The following is an 11933-nucleotide window of genomic DNA, read 5'->3' as shown; positions in this document are numbered from 1 at the left end:
GGTCCAGGATTGTCTGGACATGGTATCACATTGTTCCATGGTATCTGTGCCATCATATTAATTGTACAGATGAGCAAAGGAAAGTTGAAAGAAAGTTGGGGGCCTTGATAAGATACATGCACATCGGAGAATGGGCGATGAATCCTACAAAGGTTCAGGTGTCTTAGGGCAATCTTGGTAATTTTTTTAGACTTCCCATAGTTTGGAATAGCTGGAACATTACCTCTAAAATAAAGGGAAATTGTTTCACTTTGTACATCCCACCCACTAAGATGGAGACCCAATACCTGTTAATAGCACACTGGTCTATTTACTAGGTTACATTAAAAACTAACACATTTGATTGGGGCCCAAAGCAAGGAAGGGCTCTGTAGCAGATCTAGGTTATAGAGTAAGCAGCCCTGCCACCTGGGCCATATAACCTACCAGAAATCTGTGGTGAGAAAGGCATCATGTGGAATTTCTGGAAAAACCCATAAAAGAATAAAAGAATGACAGTATAAACACAGAGTGTTTAATGACAAGTCCATGCCATCTGCAGGAGAGAGCCCCACACCATTCAAAAAAACAGCTACTGGTATGCTAGAAATAACCTATCTGATCAGGGAATACTAAGTGACCATGTGGCTACAGCTGCCCATCATGAACTGAGTTCTATCAGACCAACCAAGGTAAAAGCAGGGTGACACCAACAATTGAGAGTAAAAACAGAAGTACATCTAGGATTGGGCCTGCCCGGCATTAGCTGCGTGATCTGGTGGCCCAGACCTTCCTCTTGTCCACTACTTTTACACTGACACGGATCCCTCAGCTCACATCTAAGGCAACATGGTATTGAAGGAGAAAAAAGACTGAGTTTGCTTCACTGGTGAGCTAGTTCAGTATACAGATGCAGGCAGAAAAGGACTTTGCTGCATTAGCTGGTCTGAAAACCATAGCTGCTATTTCCAATCTCCCTTCCATCTGCCTATGTTAGAGTCCTTTCATTCTAGGCTAGAACCTCTAATGAGTCTTCTATTGAACTGTATCACAGTTCTACTTCTTCTCTCACTGCCTTAAAGCACTCCTACAGTAAACCTCCTGCAAGCAATCTATACCTGACAACTTTTTTTTTTTTTCCCCAGGGAACCTAACCTAAGACACTAACTGACTTAGGATGTAGGCTTAGAGAAGAGGGAAAAAAAACATAAACAAGTGAAAACTTGTTCTTTTTTTTTTTCTTTCAGTATCCCTACTCTCATAAAATAATGCTAATTTTGCAGAACTCTAAAGTTTTTAAATTAGGTCAGGATATTGGAATTAAGTAAAGATATGGGTTAGTTGCAACTTATCATATAAGTTCATCATTAAAAAGTGTGAAATTGTTTACCACTTAGATATTTGATTTTTGCCCGTTGCAAAAGAGAATCAAATTCAGTTTCTAAGTAGTCTAATAAAGAATCCAGTCTTATTTAGTGATATTTTTTTTAATTTACAAATTATTTCATATGAATGATTTCTATTTTTAAGTGTCTTAATTTAATGCTAGTTATAAAATACAATTAAAATCTGAACACAATTGGAATCCTCAAATTATTTTCTATTGATGATTAATCTATCAGTGTAATTTTAAAACTAAAAACAAACATATCTCTGCACAAAAAGACACTTTGGCATAATTGCAGCAGTAAAAATCAGACCTATGAAAATATGTGACAGGTTACACAAAAGTATCTAGCTGTGTTGAAAAAAATATACTGTTTTATTGTAAAAAGCTGTATTTTTAAAAGACCTTTTCAACTGTAGAAAGTGGCATGAATATATGGTGACCTTTATGCTAGTTAAAGTCAAACGTCTTCCATTGGAATCACTTTCTTTTCTTAATTGTTCAACATCTTGACTTCACCTGTGTGACTGTTGAGTAGATGCTGCATTCCTGTCACTGAAGAAGGAGAAAAAATACTTTGTCAAATATTTGTAAAAACTTGAATGACTGTTAAACATTGAAAGTATGAATTTGAACAATAAAATATATTATAAACATACATATTTTATAATGCTAATATTTTGAGGAAATAACTTTTATAATTAATCACTGGTTCAACAGCATCAACATGGCATCAGATTCAGCAATAATTAACAATATCGCAAAGTCCTTATTAACACATGAGCAAGGAGAGGTGGTAGCAGTATGGATTAATAAGTTCATCTCCCTTAAAAATATCATAGTAAATGTATGTTGCATATTGCTTATCACTATACCCCACTAATGATTTTTTTTACTTTCTTCTAATAAACCTAACAGAGTCACTGTATGCTCTTGAATGCTTAGCTTATCTTTTTGAGGCATTCTTCTCCTAACTGCCATCAACATCTGTTGACTCCATCTCCCAAGACCCTGAAGAAATTTCTCACTGAAATATTAAGAAAGAGGTGAAATTTTCAAGGTGGTATGTTAGTGAAGGTATTGATGTAATCACAATATAACACGGCTTGTGATTTATTAACTTTCAGAATCAAATTATCAGAATCAAATTGTGGTTACTTCTGAAGACTGAGACTGAGGAGAGTGATGGGGTGCCATGTGTTGAGGTAGAAGACAGTTGCTTTTCATTGTAGGCTTTAAACATACTTTAGTCTTAATCAAGAAGAACTTCTGTGAGTAGGACACAGGCATTAGCATTTTTCAAATAAGAATTTAATACCTCTTTTTTTTTTAATTTTAGTTAACATACAGTGCAATATCTGTTTCAAGAGTAGAATTCAGTGATTCATCACTTACATACAACACCGAGTTTTCATCACAAGTACCCTCCTTAATACTCACCACCAATCTAGCTCATCCTCTCCCCACCTCCCTCCATCAACCCTCAGTTTGTTCTCTGTCTTCAAGAGTCTCTTATGGTTTCTTACCCTCTCTCCTTTCTTTTATTTTCCCCATTGCTATATTTTATTTGCTTTCTATCTTAAATTCCGCAGATGAGTTAGATCATATGTTATTTGTCTTTCTCTGACTGACATATTTCACTTAGCTAATTTTTCTAGTTCTATTCACATTGTTGCAAATGGCAAAATTGTATTCTTTTGATGATTGAGTTATATTTCATCGTATATATATACCACAGCTTCTTTATCCATTCATCTGTCAATGGATATTTGGGTCTCTCCGTAGTTTGGCTATTGTTGATAATGCTGCTGTAAACATCGGGGTGCATGTGCCCCTTTGAATCTATATTTTTGTATCCTTTGGGTAAATACCTAGTAGTGCAATTGCTGGGTTGTAGGGTAGTTCTGTTTTAAACTTTTTGAGAAAACCCCATACCGTTTTCCAGAGTGGCTGCACCAGTTTTCATTCCCACCAACAGTGAAGAGGGTTTCACTTTCTCCACATCCTTGCCAACACCTATTGTTTCTTCTGTTGTTTATTTTAGCCATTCTGACAGGTGTGAAGTGGTATCTCATTGTGGTATTGATTTGTATTTCCCTGATGATGAGTGATGTTGAGCATCTTTTCATGTGTCTGTTAGCCATCTGGATGTCTTCTTTGGAAAAGTGTCTATTCATGTCTTCTTCTGTCCCATTTCTTAGCTGGATTATTTGTTTTGGCAGGTATAAATATTTATAAATTTTGGATACTAAACCTTTATCAGATATATCATTTGCAAATATCTTCTTCAATTCCATAGACTGCCTTTTAGTTTTGTTGATCGTTTCCTTCTTTATGGAAGCTTTTTATCTTGATGAAGTCCCAGTAGTTCATTTTTGCTTTTGTTTCCCTTGCGTACAGTGACACATCTAGTAAGAAGTTACTATGACTGAGATCATAGTGGTTGCTGCCTGTGTTCTCCTCTAGGATTTTGATGGATTCCTATCTCACATTTAGGACTTTCATCCATTGTAAATTTATTTTTGTGTTTGGTGTAAGAAAGTAGTCCAGTTTCATTCTGCATGTTGCCGTCCAGGTTTCCCGAGACCATTTGTTGAAGAAACTGTCTTTTTTTTTTTTATTGGATATTCTTTCCTGCTTTGTCGAAGATAAATTGACCATATAATCGTAGTTCCGTTTCTGGGTTGCTATTCCGTTCCATTGATCTATGTGTCTGTTTTTGTGTTAGTATCATACTGTCTTGATGACTACAGCTTTGTAATATAACTTGAAATCCAGAATCACAATGCCTCCAGTTTTGTTTTTCTTTATTCAGGATTGCTTTGGCTATTTGGGGTCTTTTAGGGTCCCATACAAATTTTAGGATTATTTGTTCTAGCTTTGTGAAAAATGCTGTTGGTATTTTAATAGGGATTGCATTAAATGTGTAGATTGCTTTGAGCAGTACAGATATTTTAACAATATTTTTTCTTCCAATCCATGGATATGGAATGCTTTTCCATTTCTTTGTGTCTTCTTCAGTTTCTTTCATAAATGTTCTATAGTTTTCAGAGTAAAGATCTTTTAGTTAAGTTTACTGTTAGGTATCTTGTTTTTTGTTGCAATTGCAAATGTGATCAATTCCTTGATTTCTTTTTTTCTGCTGCTTCGTTATTGGCATATAGAAATGCAAGAGATTTCTGCACATTGATTTTATATCTGGCAACTTTCCTGAATTCATGTATTAGTTTTAGCAATTTTTTGGGAAGTCTTTCAGGTTTTCTACATAGAGTATCATGTCATCTGCAAATAGTGAAAGTTTAACTTCTTTGCCAATTTGGATGCTTTATATTTCCTTTTGTTGTCTGATTGCTGAGGCTAAGACTTCCAGTACTATGTTATATAGTAATGGCGTGAATGGACACCCTTGTCTTGTTCATGACCATAGGGGAAAGGCTCTCAGTTTTCCCCATTGAGGATGGTATTAGCTGTGGGTCTTTCATATATGACTTTCATGATGTTGCGGTATGTTCCCTCTAGCCTTACTTTGTGGAAGGTTTTTATTAAGAATGGCCGCTGTAGGGGCACCTGGGTGGCTCAGTCAGTTAAACATCTGCCTTTGGCTTAGGTCATGATCCCAGGGTCCTGGGATCAAGCCCTGTATTGGGCTCTCTGCTCAACGGGGAGCCTCCCTCTGCCTGCTTCTCTACCTACTTGTGCTCTCTCTCTCTCTCTGTGAAATAAATAAATAAAATATTTTAAAAAGAAGAATGGATGCTGTATTTTATCAAATGCTTTTCTGCATGTCTTGACAGAATCATATGGTTCTTATCCTTTCTTTCATTAATGTGGTGTATCACATTGTTTAATTTGTGGATATTGAACCACTGCTTCAGCCCAGGAATAAATCCCACTTGATCATAGTGAATAATTCCTTTAATGTAATGTTGAATTCGATTTGCTAGTATTTTATTGAGAATTTTTGCATCCATGTTCATCAGGGATATTGGCCTGTAATTCCTCTTTAGTGGGGTCTTTGGCTGGGTTTGGAATCAAAATAATCCTGGCTTTATAGAATGAGTTTGGAAGTTTTCCTTCCATTTCTGTTTTTTGGAACAGTTTGAGAGAGTAGTTATTAACTCTTTCTTACGTGTCTGGCAGGATTCCCCTGCAAAACCCTTTGGCCCTGGACTTTTGTTTGATGGGAGAATTTTGATTACTCATTCAATTTCTTTGCTAGTTATGGGTCTGCTCAAATTTTCTATTTCTTCCTCTTTCAGTTTCAGTAGTTTGTAAGTTTCTAGGAATTTGTCCATTTTTTCCCAGATTGCCCAGTTTGTTGGCATATAATTTTTCATAGTATTCTCTTAATATTGTTTGTATTTCTGTGGTGTTGGTTGCAATCTCTCCTCTTTCACTTGTGACTTTATCTGTTTGGGTCCTTTTTCTTTTCTTTTTGACAAGTCTGGCTAGGGGTTTATCAATTTTATTAGCTCTTTCAAAGAACCAGCTCTTAGTTTTATTAATCTGTTCTACTGTTTGTTTGTTTCTGTATCATTTATCTGCTCTAATATTTATTATTTATCTTCTTCTGCTGGTCAGAGGCTTTATTTGCTGTTCCTTTTCTAGCTCCTTTTAGGTATAATTTAGATCGTGTAGTTGAGACTTTTCTTGCTTTTTGAGGTAGGCCTGTATTGAAATATATTTCCCTCTTAGGACTGTCTTTGCTGCAACCCAACGGTTTTGGACCATAGTGTTTTAATTTTCACTTGCTTCCATGTATTTTTTTTTTTTTAATTCCTAGTTAACCCATTCATTTTCTAGTAGGACGTTCTTTAACCTCCATGTATTTGACGTCTTTCCAAATTTTGTCTTGTCGTTGACTTCAAGTTTCATAATGTTATGGTCTGAAAATATGCATGGTATGATCTTGATCTTTTTGCACTTGTAGAGGGCTGCTTTGTTACCTAGTATGTGATCTATTCTGGAGGATGTTCCATGTGCACTTGAAAAGTATGTGTATTCTGCTGCTTTAGGATGAATTGTTCTGAATATATCTGTTAACTCCATCTGCTTCAGTGTGTAATGCAAAGCCATTGTTTCCTTGTTTATCTTCTGCTTAGATGATCTGTTCATTGCTATAAATGGGGTATTAAGTTCCCCTAGTATTATTGCATTATTATCAATGAGTTTTTTTATGCTTATTATTAATTGACATATATTTGGATGCTCCCAAGTTGGGTGCATAAATATTTACAATTGTTAAATCTTCTTGATGGATAGACCCCTTAATTATGACACAATGCCCTTCTTCATATCTTGTTACAGTCTTTGCTTTAAAACCTAGTTTATCTAATATAAGTATGGCTACTCCAGCTTTCTCTTGATGTCCATTAGCATGATAGATGGTTCTCCATCCCCTCACTTTCAATCGGCAGGTATCTTTAGGTCTAAAATGAGTCTCTTTTAGGCAGTATATAGATGAATCTTGTTTTTTTTGTTTTTGTTTTTTTGTTTTTTTTTTTTTTTATCCATTCTGATACCCTATGTCTTTTGATTGGAGTATTTAATACATTTACAACCAGAGTGACTATTGAAAGATACAATTTAGTTCCATTGTTTACCTGTAGATGTTCTCTGGTCCTTTCTAGTCTTTGTTGCTTTTGGTTTTTTTTTTTTCCTCCACTCAGGAGGCCCCCCTAATTTTCTTGCAGGGCTGGTGTAGTGGTCACAAACTCCTTTAGTTTTTGTTTGTCTGGGAAACTCTTTATCTGTCCTTTTATTCTCAATGACAGCCATGCTGGATAAAGAATCCTTGGCTTCATTTTTTTCCCATTCAGCATGTTGAATATATCTCGCCACTCTGTTCTGGACTGTTAAGTTTCTTTGGACAGATCTGCTGTGAACCTGATCTGTCTTCCCTTGTAGGCTAAGGACTTTTTTCCATTGCTGCTTTCAGGATTCTTCCCTGTGTATTTTGTGAACTTGACTGTGATATGCCTTGGCAATAGTTGGCTTTTGTTGATTTAATGGGAGTTCTCTGTGCTTCTTGGATTTTGATGTCTGTGTCCTTCCCCAGATTAAGGAAGTTTTCAGCTATAATTTGCTTGAATATACCTTCTGCCCTTTTTTTCTGTCTACATCTTCTAGGACTCCTGTGATACAAATGTTATTACATTTTAATAAGTTGCTTAGTTCCCTAAGTCTACTTTCATGATCCATTACTTTCTTTCCCTCTTCTTTTCAGCTTCATTATTTCCTATAATTTTTTCCTCTATATTACTGATTTTCTTCTCTGCTTTGTTTATCCTTGTTTTTATGGCATCCATTTGGGTTTACATCTTGGTTATAACATTTTTAAGTTTGGCTTGACGAGATTTTAGTTCTTTTATCTCTGCAGTAAGGGATTCCCTAGTGTCTTCTCTGCTTTTTTCAAGCCCAACTAGTATCCTTATAATCACTTTTTTTAAATTCTGGTTGGGACATCTCACTTTTATATCTGTATTGATTAAATCCCTGCCATTAGTTCTACTTCCTGTTCTTTCTTTTGGGGTGAATTTCTCCATCTCATCATTTTTTCCAAAGAAAGAAGAAAGGAAAAACACTAAAAGGGGAGAAAAAAGAAAAGAAAGAAAGAAAAGAGAAAAAGAAAAGGAAAAAACAAACAAAAAAACTAGATTCTGGGTGTATTTTGATCTGCTTGTTAAAAGAATCTAGATCCAAAAATAAATAAAATAAAATAAAATAAAATAAAATAGAAAAATAAAATAAAAATATATATAAAGTAAAAATCTTAAAAAGAATTGAAAAGAATGATGAATGAAAAAATAATAATTAAAAAGAAACAAAATAAGAATAGAACGGAAGCTAGATCCTATTTCTCTGAGAGCTGAAGCTTTGCAGCCCTGCATGATCAGTAAACTTGGTGCAAGTTAGTTATTTGTGCTCGTCTTCTGAGGGAAGTACCTGCTGCACTGATTCTCTGGTGGACTTGCCCTAGTGGAAATGTGCCTCCAGAGCAGAGGAAGGTGGGGCTTGGTGTAAGCGGTTCTGGCCTCCACTAGGTGGTGCTGTTTTTTCTCCTTCACGTCTTTCAGCACTGATAAGTGGAGTGAATACGGTGGGGAACCTAGCCCTGGAGCTGAACGTTCGCTCCTGACACCGTTCAGTGAGCCCTCACAGAAGAGCGATCACTCTTCTTGTGTTCCCAGTTTCTATCAGAACCCTGTATTCACCCTGCCTGTGTCTGAGCTTTTTTATCTCAGGCGCATGACTGAGTTTCAAAACTCCAAATTTTAGGGACTCCTGCAGAACAGACTGGCACTGTTCCTTTGGGGGAGGGTCTCACCACAGTTTTGCTGTTTACTGGCTGTCCCAGGAAAGTGGTTGCAGAACCATGCAGTGGTTCACGGTTTATGGCAAAACAGAGCAGAGAGCCAGCACCAAGACCTGCTATTCTCAGCTAGCTTCCTGCTTCTATGCCTGGGAACAGTGCAGCACATTGGCACCACCCATTCTTCTTGCAACCCAGGGGATCCTCAGACCATACTGTCACTCCTGCGATTCTGCCCCGCTTTGCCACCTGAGCACCTTTAAACCAGTCACGTCCCCCACAGTAATGGACATCTAAAAGTTCTGATTTTAGACTCCATTGCTTATAATACTTTGCAGTAGACTCGGCAAGCAGGGCTCCCTCCCTGCCACTGTACCCACAGCTATATCTCCCCCAAGACAAATCTCTCTGCCTCCTACCTTCCAAAAGGTGGTCACTTTTCTACTTGTAGACTTGTAATTTGTGTTCTCTCAGATCTCCTATTGATTTCTTGGTGCTCAGAATGACTTGATAACTATCTTCCTGTGTTTGAGAGACATCTTAACCTTCTCCATCTTAAGTTCTGCCTCAGAATAATACCTTTTTTAAAAAGATTTATTTATTTATTTATTTATTTATTTATTTATTTATTTATTCATTTAAAAGAGAGAGAATGCGAATGGGAGAGGGGCAGAAGGAGAGAGTGAATCCTCAAGCAGACTCCCCACAGAGTGAGGACCCTGAGATCATGACATAGGCCAAAGTTAAGAGTCAGTCACTTGACCAACTGAGCCACCCAGGTGCCCCAGAATGATTCCTCTTATTTACGGATGAGGAAACTAAGCTTCAAACAGGCCATATAATCTTGCTTTCCCCAAGATTATATGGAAATTAAATAAAGCTATGACTCCAGTTTATCCCTTATTTCCCCATCTAGGGTCTTCCTTCCATGTCTTTAATACATGAACCAAACATTATCTATTGTTTATTCCATGTATGATTTCAATAAAATCCCCCCTTTAGTTTTTCATTATATATACACACAACATACATATACACACATATGAGAGAAATAAAGATAATACAGAACTCTACCCATTCTAGAACAAAAATATTTTATAAATATCACTTGAAGTTATTTATTTTGTCTACTTTTCCATGCTTCTCTTTTCTTGTGCTAGAAAAATCTCTGGAAAGAACAGTTTATATTTGATTACTCATTTCCATTAAGTCATTAATCCCTTGAAACAGGATTTCTACCTTTTGAAAGGTTACCAGCCCCAAATTTCCTTTTCAGCAAACATTATTTGAGTGCTTAATATTGGTTGGCACTGGGGGTAAACATTCTATTAATATTTGCAACTGTCTTCATAATGTTTACAATAAGAAAGACAAAGAGGCCAATAATATTCTATATGCTGGTAAATGTTTTAGGAGTGGAAGGATTCATTCAAAGGACGTTATCCAGGGAATGTGGTATCTGAGTTGTCTTGCTTTATAAGTAGAAATTAGTTGTTGAAAAAGGGTGAAGAGGTTCAGAAAGGCATAAAATGGAAAAGTAATATAAACAGTATATATGCAATGAAGTCCTATTCAAAAAAAAATAAAGGCTTGACACATTGTTATAGGCTTAGTGAGCTCTAAGTGGTGCTATATTCCCAGAATTAATGGCATATCTCTGGGACTGTATATGTCTAGAGATAGAAAAGAACATGATTTTTTTTTTATTAACTAATAATGTGGAATTTTTGGAATGTGAAGTTGGCCCCCAAGTCTATTTTCTTACAGGTTTAAGTTAGAATAGTAATATTACCCTCTCCTTCATGGTTTCATGAGGATTACATATTAGGGTGCTTTTTGTCAACCAGGTCTGGCACTTAGTACACACTTACAAGATGCTGTCTATGAATATTCTCTTGTTATTACATTGTAGCAGTGGAGGCAGTGTTTGAAGTTATGAGGCCAATTAGGAGCCTACTGCCCTAGCAGGCAAAAAATGATTAGTTAAGGCTATTCAGGTAGTAACGGAAGATAAGAGGATAGCAGAAAGCATTTGAATCAACTTGAGATAGGGTTTGTGAATTTTCAGAATATAGGTTTCAAGAAAATGTATCTCAGAAGTTTATGAATCATTGTGATTAAGAAAAATTAAACAATGAATTTTTGAATAGGAGAATAGTTTATTATTATAATGTACTGGACCTTTAAGTAAAAATAAGCATTTATAATTCCCTTAACTTAAGCATAGTTTGCATAGTTGAAACTTGACAGCACATTAATTAATCATTCCATAATGCTTCTCCTCAGTACTGTGAAATTTTCCCCATGCTTTTGGAACACTTTTTGAGCATAGGAACATTGATACTATATTCTGCTTCTTACCAGAACCAATTGCACATCCATCATAAACTATCAGTGGCTAGAAGAAAATAATTTATAATTACTATTCTAGTCTAAATTTTTATCCTTTTACGTAGATGTAGACAACTGATTAAAATAATGTCTTGCTTACTCCTATTATTCATGTACTAAATCAATACTTATAACATATTGAAGGCTTCCTTAGAGTTCCATAGCAATTTACTTGAGTTTTTAAGTGTAATTATGTGTCTTGTTTATGAAATGCAACAAGATTGTGGTTCAGAGTGAGGAGAGACAGAAATTTTAGAAATTTGAGAAAGTAGGAAAGCTCTGTAATTGTCATCACTGACACTCGCAGTGTGAATTTATTAGGGACATAGACAGGTGTGGCTGTATTGAGCGACCGTTTGAAATCACGGTTATAAATCTGAAGTGAGTCCAGAATGCATAATTGTGTTATTTTCCAACAGGAATATACTATTGCTTAGGTGCTGTCAAAAGAGAAGATGATAGTTTAATTTAATCAGGATTGAGGTTTTTTTTTCCCCTAAATTTAAATTCAAAGGAGGCTGGTGGACAAGAGTTGAGTGTTTGCAAATAGAACAATAATGCTAGACAATGGATTCAAGCCAGGTAAAGGGTGACCCATGTAGATAAAGAGAAGGTAGACTGTCAGCATGAAGGATTTGAGATAGAGAAATACCTAAATATTTTGAATTAGGTTGGGTAATGACCAGAGTGGGATATTTGTTATCTAAATTTTCTGAGGTGTTGCAATTATTTATAATGACAAAGTCCTGAGGGTGACCCTGGGAGTGGGTATCTGGAATAGAGTGAAGGACAAAAGAAGGGCAGAGGAGTTAAAAAACTGATGAGCCCTTCTGTAACTGGAAGCCATGATATTGGTGGATAATT

This window comes from Ursus maritimus, unplaced genomic scaffold (genome assembly GCF_017311325.1).
Source record: "Ursus maritimus isolate PB19 unplaced genomic scaffold, ASM1731132v1 scaffold_3, whole genome shotgun sequence".
In the NCBI taxonomy this organism is placed as follows: domain Eukaryota; kingdom Metazoa; phylum Chordata; class Mammalia; order Carnivora; family Ursidae; genus Ursus; species Ursus maritimus.
Note: the sequence above shows the minus strand (reverse complement) of the source record.